The sequence below is a fragment of the Schistocerca gregaria genome, chromosome 7 (genome assembly GCF_023897955.1).
Source record: "Schistocerca gregaria isolate iqSchGreg1 chromosome 7, iqSchGreg1.2, whole genome shotgun sequence".
Classification (NCBI taxonomy): domain Eukaryota; kingdom Metazoa; phylum Arthropoda; class Insecta; order Orthoptera; family Acrididae; genus Schistocerca; species Schistocerca gregaria.
In genome coordinates, this window is record NC_064926.1 from 496,642,232 (window position 1) to 496,653,102 (window position 10,871).

The following is a 10,871-nucleotide window of genomic DNA, read 5'->3' on the forward strand; positions in this document are numbered from 1 at the left end:
CCCTTTTGCTTCACAAGGCAATCAAAATTGTATACATTACACCTAGGATCGTACTTACACGATACCACAAGTTCAAGACTGCTTGTGTGCTGTATTGAAATTATGTTTAACAAAATGTTACTAATGGAGAAAATGGTTCTTTGCCCCAGGCCTCGGGTAAACATCCTACTGTCACAGGGAAAAACCCCACACCAAAAGAAATTATTATAACAGAAAAAAGATTTATATTATTTGTCAGGTACTGCCATTATTAACTAGTGAAATGTTTTTGCGTATCAAAATCATCACCAACATCACAATCATCATCATCACTGATTATACTAAGATGCCACTAATTTAAATGCAAAACATTTTAACACGAGGGAAGACATTGAATTGTTATTATTATTATTTATTTTCTTTCTCAGACGTTATGTCTGGTTGAAAATCGAAAGTGACGCGGATCTTAATCAAGCGTAACTTCTTTTTAACGGTACGGTATATGTTACATTGTATTTAGGAACTTTCGGGTAATTGAACATGTATCAATAATTACTGTACTGCCTTGATGTACTGGTGGATATTGTGTGGTATGACTCCAGTAGTTGATAGTATAATTGGTATAATGTCAACTTTATCCTGATGCCATATGTCCTTGACTTCCTCAGCCAGTTGGATGTATTACTATAATTGTTGTGGTTGACAGGAGAGCCAACCGTATAACTAAAGGAGGCCGAAATGCACGCGTCTCAGCTCAAGCAGGCTGGCGTGAGGTCTGGAACATGACAAGGGAATTAGAATTGTGAAAAACTGACGTAGCTGGTGGAATACTTAACTTTAATCCATTAACGACGAACGTCGCTCTTGACATTACATGATTTACAATATCAATAGAAACTGATCATGGCGCCTTGCTAGGTCGTAGCAAATAACGTAGCTAAAGGCTGTGCTAACTATCGTCTCGGCAAATGAGAGCGTAGAAGTCAGTGAACCATCGCTAGCAAAGTCGGCTGTACAACTGGGGCGAGTGCTATGAAGTCTCTCTAGACCTGCCGTGTGGCGGCGCTCGGTCTGCAATCACTGATAGTGGCGACACGTGGGTCCGACGTATACTAACGGACCGCGGCCGATTTAAAGGCTACCACCTAGCAAGTGTGGTGTCTGGCGGTGACACCACAATTATTATTATTATTATTATTAGGCCCCTTCTTGCCACACTTTTCTCCAGTTTTTCAGGTACAATCGATACTCCTGTTTAGTCTTCATTTTAGACTTGATGGGGCAGAAAATTATATTTAGAGTGCAAAGTTTCGAAGTTGCTAAAAAACGTTCTATTTGTGCTTTATTGAGCCCCATTATCCTTCCGGTACTGATTTTCTCCAGTTGCCTCAAACATATGAGATGGATGAACGAGACCAGACCTCCCCTGCCTCTTAGATCTCTTTAGTAAGCTGGTCGTTCACACCATTACTTTCGGAAAACTGATATGCCAGGCGTCGGAAGTGTTTAAACACAAGGCCATAGAGCAGCGAATCCAGGCTGAGACAGTGCTCTGCCCATTCAGTTCCTTTATCTCAGAAAATACTCCCTTGAAACTTCTCAATGACGCCACTGCATAGCATGCTTTAAATCTTTTATGTAATGTGGATTCCTTGCATCGAAGCCTTTTAACTGTATTTCAGAATGAAGACTCATTTTCTGTTAGCTTCTTACCGACCTCTAACGATGACGTGGAGGACGTTTTTATCTCGTAGTTTCTGTAACTTGAAGTTCAACTAGTCTTATTAATACTGAATCAGTCTGCCACGTAACGCGCTCATTCGCACATCGACGGCGGTTCTGAAACATAAATTGTCTACCTACCTCGATACTTTTGAAGAAATGCACACATAACTCCTGACTGAAGCTACTTAAGAGATCTCAGAAAATCAGTGTTGAAGAAACAGAGACTTCACAACTACACGCCGGGGGCCGCTATAAGTACAAAAAGCTGAAAATAGTCTTGTGAACTCTAAATAACAAATCGGAAATAGGTTGCTGCTAAAATTTCTAAGTTCAAAGGTCCTTTTAAACTTGCATTAGGATTTTATTAATATCTATTAAGCAAAATCATCAGGCCACATGTGTTCTAATCATTAGAGTTCCTGTTCAAAGTACTCATCACACTCAAACAGCCAGAACGTTTCCTATCCAATTCCGAAATCATTTACGAGAGTAACTCAGTCAATAAACTGCTATTTACTTTTGTACTCGGCATTCAGTGGTTGTCTTTAAATAAAGTTTAGGCTCGCCATAAATACCCAAAAAAAAAAAAAAAATAAACTTTGTACCGCCAGGCTTTTAGTTCAAAGTTTACACACGCGATTTTCTCCAGAACAAAATATCTCTCGACTCTTAAAATTTCAGAAATAGTTAGTGGTAAACACCAGCTACCTTTTTCACTGTACCGAACCGCGTAAGTCACAATATCACTTCATTTTACACATAATGCGTTCGGACACTTTCAGCATGACCAGCTCCTTCGAAAGCTAGTCCACCACTTCCCATCTTTTCTCTGTCTGCCTCTACAAGCCCCCTCTATCTCATGCGTTAGGTGGCAAACCGCCTCACTTCTTAAATGCTGTACAGAATTACGGCCAATCAGAACTGACTTGCACGGCGCGGCTCGTGCTAAAATCTAGCAAGAACCAACCACTGCTCTCAGCTCATTGACGTCATTAAAATGAGCAACTCAAAACTCTCTTGTTAAACAAATAAAATGAAATAAACTTTAAGCTGTACTTTATGTCTGGAATTAACTATACAGTCACGAACGTTCTGGCTGTCTCTTACATATTCAAACATATCTTTCCAAATAGTCACAGTTGGTGAACTATATTAAGTTTTGGATAATCACGTTTTTTACTGACTTTTCTTTTTTTCTTGTAACTTCCACTATTAAGGGAACCACTGGTGGATTCGTTCCCACGATACAAACCTGGAACTCTTGCAAGTTCCTATAGAGAATCACAAACTGAAAATTTAATATTGGCGAATGTACCACATACACTCACACAAGTACTCTCTTTCACACTCACCTAACACAAAACATAAATATCTTTTCAAATAGTCACAGTTGGTGAACTATTATCATATATATATATATATATATATATATATATATATATATATATATATATTGATTTAGTTTTTGAAGTTTCGAATAATTACGTGCTTTACTGACTTTTCTTTTTTTCTTGTAACTACCAAATTATGACAGCCATTGACTTCAGATTTTGACAGATTGTTCCTTTACACAACAGAACGTTATGTACCTTCTCACGCTGCAGTCACGCCATATGGTCATGACGCTCGTTTGCAGGACACAGCTCGCCCGTTGCAGATCGTATAAGATTCTGACTGCTCACACTGGAGCCCACATACATTCATACAAGAAAGCATTAATAGACAAATTGGCGTTCGCGCCCTAGCTGCGACAGCTCAAGTCGACATAAAATAAATTAATTAATGTTAATTAAATATGTTAAATGAACCTGCGCCACCAGTATTAAAATCTACGAAAGAAAAGACAAACGTTTTTGAGCAGAGGTACGCATGCGGACATTTGCCCCAGCTAGTTCGTAAGATCTTTGCCCCATGGCCACGATTTCTCATTTTTACCAGCTGCCATATATGTCAAGTTGTTAAACTAACAACTAAGCTTAAAGCGTGAGTTAGTATATGTACTTACATGCGAGGTATCGGTAATTCTTTGGGGTTTTGTTATAGCAGACAGATAGTCATCGATTACACGGTAAATACTTAGTTCGAAAGTACAAAAAAGAACTCACCTCATATCTCAAAAGCTTCAAAGCGCACACTACTAACACAACATACATGGCTCTTCCTCCGTAAAAGCTCACAACTGAAGATGCAGGGCTGCCACACTACACTCACAAGTAGGAAAAATAGTTCGTTCGGATCTTTGCTCATGAACATCTTTGCATCCACCTATCCTATACATGCGTCTGAAAATAGTTGTTTAATAAATTGCGCTTTGAAAGTGAGACTATGTAATACATTTTACACACTAAAAATGAACTTACTTATATATATATGTTAAAAAAATAACTTTTTCCGAAACGTTTAGCGACGAAGCAACAGTTCTAATAGGGCGAAGACAGTAAATGAAATGGTCTGAGTCCTCTTCATAGGATCCAACTCGACATTTACCTTAGTTAATATAGATAAATGTGTAGGTAAATGACGAAAAGCTAAATTATTGTAAACCGGACGGGAATACGAACCCCACATTTCCTTAATGTGAAGTAAAATAATCGTTGTTCCATCTCGCTCGGGGTCATTCTTGAAGTCTATTTGGCAAACACCTAGAACTTGTGATACGTTTAGTGCACAACATTGTATGATAAATGGGGAGAGACAACATGGGCTTAATATCCTGGTTGAAATTTCATTAGCCTCAATAAAGGTCCTACATTTCAATTGAGTACACCAATTCCTCCATCTTTGTAGGTGCAGATCGGTTAGCATAAAACAGATTGTCTGATAGCAACTGAATAAGAGTGTCAGGCAGTCACTTAAAGAGGAAGGGTAAAGTTCTGAGAGTTCGGAGCTGCAATACAGATGTACAGCACGTGTATCTGGGACACCTCACTGCGCTAAAATATCAAGAGCACAATTTGTATTCCGCCTCGCGTGACTTTCGAGCGGAACCTGACAGTGCTTTATCCGGCACGCGTCGCTATTGAATGGGATGGCGCGTCTAACAGTACCATCCTGACAGCCGAGGGTTCACTGCCCTCAACAAACCAACGCCAGCGGAGCGCACAGGTCCGTGCACAGCCTAAAGCAGATCTGACACATTCACCGTGTCTCCCTACATACCAAATACCCGCAATCAGACTTAGCCCTTATTACTGGTAAACAAAGGGAAAATTTTGTAGCACATCACCATTGCTCAGCATTTATTAAATACCGGCCACTATTTATAGAGATATTGGCTCTTGAGATAACTCGCGAGGAATGCATCTGCTATTTCGGCAGGTGCACATCCCCCCCATGTTCGTGGTACAACTGCCTTTAAAGTCTGTCAGATGATTACAAACTATGCGAAAGTAGTTGTTGCAAAATAAAGTTATATTGTGCAAAAAATGGCTCTGAGCACAATGGGACTTAACTTATGATGTCATCAGTCCCCTAGAACTTGGAACTACGTAAACCTAACTAACCTAAGGACATCACACACACATCCATGCCCGAGGTAGGATTCGAACCTGCGACAGTAGCCATCGCGCGGCTCCAGACTGTAGCGCTAGAACCACTCGGCCACTACATTGTCTATTTTTGGGGATATGTATAACAGCATATATCATATTCGATACTGATTCCAGGTCTAATGGAGGCTCTTCCTTAAAATACCACTATCCAGCTTTTTCTGTCTTGTTTTTGCAGTTATATTTTTCAGAAGATTTTTTTTAGTAGGTGAATGTATTCCTGCGTGACTCCTTTTAAGGTTACAAAACGAACTATCTATCTGTTCTCTGATGATTTTTGCTGGCGCTTTTGCTTTCCATTCTCGAATCAAATCTTATTCCTATAGCACCAATTAATCGCTAGAAATCATTTTACGTTTCATTGAGAGTTCCTGATGATAATATTTGCAATACTAATTTCACTGTTAAAGTTACACATATGTTTATGAAATTATACAAAAGACATAATTATGAAAATAAATGCATGAATATCGAAACAGATATGTTGTTGTTCTTGTTATAGTATTTGTTGTTGTTGTTGTTGTTGTTGAAGTTGCTGTTCTGGTCTTCGGTCCAAAGCTCTCCATGCTACTCTATCCCGAGCAAGGCTCTTCGTCTCCGAGTAACTACTAGAACCTACATCCATTCAAACATCCTTACTGTATTCATCTCTTGATCTCCCTCTTCGATTTTTACCTTCGACACTTCTCTCGAATACTAAATTGGTGATCCCTTGATGTTTCAAAATGTGTCCTCTCAACCTATCCCTTCTTTTAGTCAATTTGTGACAATTTTTTTTTTTTCTCCTCAGTTCTGTCCTCATTAGTTACGTGATCTACCCATCTAATCTTGAGCATTATTCTGTAGCACCACATTTCGAAAGCCTCTATTTTCTTCTTGTCTAAACTTTTTGTCGTTCACGTTTTAATTCCATACGTGGCTATACTAAAGACAAATACCTTCAGAAAATACGTCCTAACTCGTACTTGTGCATTTTATGTTAGGGAATTTCTCATCTCCAGGTACGATTTACTTGCCTTTGCCAGCTTACATTTTATATCCTTTCTGCTTGCTGCCAAATAGCGAAACTCATCTGCTATTTTCAGTGTCCTATTTCTCTTATCTATTTCCTCAGTGTCGCCTGATTTAATTTGACTACATTTCATTACTCTTGTTCTGCTTTTGTTGATATTCATCTTATACGCTCCTTTCAAGATACTGTCCATTCCGTTCAACTGTTCTTTCAAGTCCTTTGCTGCCTCTGACAGAATTACAGTATCATCGGCAAACCTCAAATTTTTTATTTATTCGCCCTGATTTTTAATTTCTACTACAAATTCTTCTTTGGTTTCCTTCACTGCTTACTCAATAGACAGATTGAATAACATAGTTGATATGCTACAAACCTCTCTCACTCTCTTTGCAACGAAAGCTTCCCTTTCAAGCTTCTCGTCTCTTGTAACCGCTCACTGGCGTCCGTCTAAATTGTAAAGAACCTTACGGACCCTGCATTTTACATTTATGAGCTTCATATTTCCGAAGAACATATTCTACTTAGTAAGGTCAAAGCTCTCTCTAAGACTACAAAAACTATAAATGTAGATTTTTCCCTTCTCCTAACTGAAAAGAAGTCGTATGGTCTGTATTTCCTCGCGCATTCCTACACTTTACCGGGATCCAAACTCATCCTCTCCGATGTCGGCTTGTACCAGTTTTTCCATTCTTGTATATATAATTTGCGGCATTATTTTGCAACCAAGGCTTATTAATGTGGTAGTTCGGTCATTTTCACACCTGCCAGCACCTACTGTCTTTAGAATTGGAATTGTCACGTTATTCTTGTAGTATGATGGTATTTCGTCTCTCTCTTACCTCTTGCACGATAGATGGATGAGTTTTGTCATGACAGATTCTCCCATGGCTACCAGTAGTTCTGCCAGAATGCTGTATATTCTACTGCCGGGAAATTGGTTCAAATTAGGTATTTCAATGTTCAGTCAAATTCTTCTCGCAGTGCAATATCTCCCATCTCTTCTTCATCTACTTTCTCATCCATTTCTATAATATTCTCTTCAAGTTCACGTTTATTGTAGAGACGTTCTACATAATCCTTCCATCTTTCAGCTTTCTCTTCTTCGCTTGGAACAGGTTTTCAATCTGAGCGCTTGGTATTCATACAGTTGCTTCTCATTTCTCCAAAGGCCTCTCTAACTTTCCTGTAGTCGTATTGAAACACATCTTTGTATTTCGCTACGTCAGCGATCTAACCGTTATGCTTAAAGCAAAGTTGTATCTACGTAAAGAACTAATTCCTTTTTCAATGTTTGATGGTACGCTGTTTTACAAAACGGGAAGTAAGAGTAGTCGTCTTCTGCCTGGAGCCACTGTACAGTCAGGTCACGTAATTAGTGTGCTCATGAGTATTGTTTTGAAACAATAAGCGATTATAACTTTATTCTGTTTTATATGGAAATATTGTATCTAATACTGTGATGCTCTAAATGTTAATATGTTTTATGTGTGTGCCTGTATGTTAAATCACTTGGATGTGATCAGTTTGGTGACGCAACGAACGTGCGGTTTTGTGTCACTAAGCTCCCCCACTTGCCTACAACTTCTGAGCCTGACGCTTTAGCTTCACAATGGGAACAGGTACCGCATTTAATTAATTTATAGTGATGCACGCAAGAGGAGAATTTTAATTATTTTCGAATCATATAATTTCGTTATTCTCTTGTTTTCATCAGTGTGATGCTACCTTCGGTAGCAAACGTTTTACGAGTAGTTTCTTACTTTAAATGGTTTTCGTAATGGTGAAATCACCAGGTCATATTTATTTATTGTTGATATTTGTTTTAGGCGTAGATTGTTGTAGACCGGAAACTAGCGTCAGGAGATATGTGTCTAGATTTAACTTGGAGCTCTAGTGTAGCAATGGTTCTCTGATGTGGAATTAGGCAGCTTCATTGAGCCTCAAAACACCCTAACATTGTAATAATCGGGAACATTTTGAGGTTTTACCGCTCTTGAGCATTAAAATTAGGTCGAGCTGTTACGAGGTGTACTACACGCTAAAATATGAAAATGATTGACATTTCAGGTTTCAGAATCAGTGCTCGACTTATCACAAGGCGAGAGGTGGAAACAAGTAATGTACCCGGGAAGGTTGTCGAACATGATCGTTGTGGTGGTTCTGGAACTATTCCTTCCTCTTGTGCGACTTTTGAGGGTCAAATTCGGCCCTGACTTCATTTTTATGGATGACACTGCGAGACAGCATCGAAATGCCCAGACAGAGGAGATCTTGCAGTGAGAGGATATTAGGAGAATAGACCGAAGTGCCCGTTTCCTCAGCTTAAATTCCATCTATCACGTGTGGGATGCTTTGGAGAGGTGCTGCGAGACCTCCACACACACACCTACCACCCTCCAGTAGTTATCAACCGCACCAGTGGAGCAGCTGAACGCTCGGTCGCAAGAACTCCTTACCAGGCTTATCGCCAGAAGGATAGAACGTGGCGTAGCGTGCACCGTGTAAAGAACAAATCGTATAAAGAACAATGTTCTAATAAATGAAAAGCATCAGCTTGCTTTTGTTCTACAATATTACATTTATTGTTAAGCGGTTTTCGGTTTACAAGGCCATCTTCAGACATTTACTGAGTTTTATGACCAAAGAAGTTAAATGTTAGCAAACAACATAGGAAGAGAAGTAACACATCTAGACTGAAGTAGAAACATACAGTAACGAACATCTTTGCAATGAAAATGTAAAAACTGAACAGTACATAAAAAACAATGGAGTAGACAGGAAAACCTTTAGCACAAAATAGGAATAGCATGCATACATAACAGTTGCTATTAATTTAAAAAAAACTAATAAAATAATATAAAATTCGTACTAGACAAGGCTGCTTCAGGAGGTATGAAACATGGAGAGTGATACACAACCAATTAAAAGAAGAGACAGTTATCAATGTAAATACAGAATACATAACGAACTTAAGCAATATCAGTAAGATAAACAGATGAAATAAATGCAGGAAAATGGAGGTGTTTGAGGGAACCTACAATTTGAGAGTGTGGTGGTACTGCAGTTTAACATTAACATTATAATCAAAGCAGTGGCTGTGCACCAGTTTTCATCAAATAAATGAGCAAAGTAAAATATGAACAGTATTTGATGAGACGACTACAAGGGGTGTTCAATATGGACAGTAATACAAGTACCAGTTAAAAGAAAGCCTTAACTATTGAAACTACAGTCTATGTGGAATACAAAGACAAATTCAACAAAACAAAACAACTTAATGAATACAGGAAAATGGGAATATGTAGGAAGAGAGAGTGTGGGGTGTAATGAACAACAAAGATGATTATATGAAGTTTAGGAGAGGAGAAGTGTTGAGCTGTGTTGTCATTTAGGATGAGATCTGGACTGTGAGCAAGATGTTTGTTAATTTCCAGGGCTTCCAGCAGGTTGAGTTTACGGCCTTTGTTTGCTAAGTGAAGTACATGGGACACTGGCTGGTAGTTGAAACCCTCACTCAGTACATGCTCAGCAAAAGCAGAGTCTGAATTCTGCAACCTCCAGCTGCGTTCATGTTCAGGCAGCCTAGTTGATATGTCTCTGTCTGACTGACCAATGTAAAGTTTGTCACAATCGAACAGGTGATTTTGTACACCCCACTGTTGGCTAATAACTGGATCTTGTCTTTGGTATTAAAAACACACTGGGCTGTCGTGTTCCTGACATGGTGGGAAATCCTATACTTGCAGGACTTCAGTGCTTTGGCTACAATCAGTGATACCTGATTTAGAAATAGTAGTGTACACCATTTCTTGCAGACAGTGGATGGGTAAGCATGCCTTGTAACCCGAAAACCGCTTAGCAATAAAAGTAATATTGTAGAACAAAAGAAAACTGGTGCTTTTCATTTATTAGAACAATGTTCTTTATACGGCGTGTTCTTTATACGGTACACGCTCACCACGGTCTATCCTTCTGTACTGCTTCGCTCCACGGTGAAGGTAAGCTCCCGAAACTTCAACAAAAGCCCGTACGAGCAACTGAGCGTCTCTCTTGCAGAGTCTTCCACTGGAGTTTATCTATCATCTCCGTTACGCTTTCGCGATTATTAAATGATCCTGTAACTAAGCGCGCTGCTCTCCGTTGGATCTTCTCTATCTCTTCTATCAACCCTGTCTGGTACGGATCCCACAACGGTGAGCAGTATTCAAGCAGTGGGCGAGCAAGTGTACTGTAACCTACTTCCTTAGTTTTCGGACTGAACTTCCATAGGATTCTTCCAATGAATCTCATTCTGGTATCTGCATTACCGACGATTTATTTTATATGGCATTCCATTTTAAATCACTCCTAACGCGTACTCCCAGATAATTTATGGAATTAACTGCTTCCAGTTGTTGACCTACTATATTGTAGCTAGATGATAAATGATCTTTCTTTCTATGTATTCGCAGCACATTACGCTTGTCTACATTGAGATTCAATTGCCTTTCCCTGCACCATGCGTCACTTCGTTTCAGATCCTCCAGCATTTCAGTACAATTTAACATTGTTACAACCTCTCGATATACTACAGCATCATCCGCAATAAGCCTCAGTGACCTTCCGAT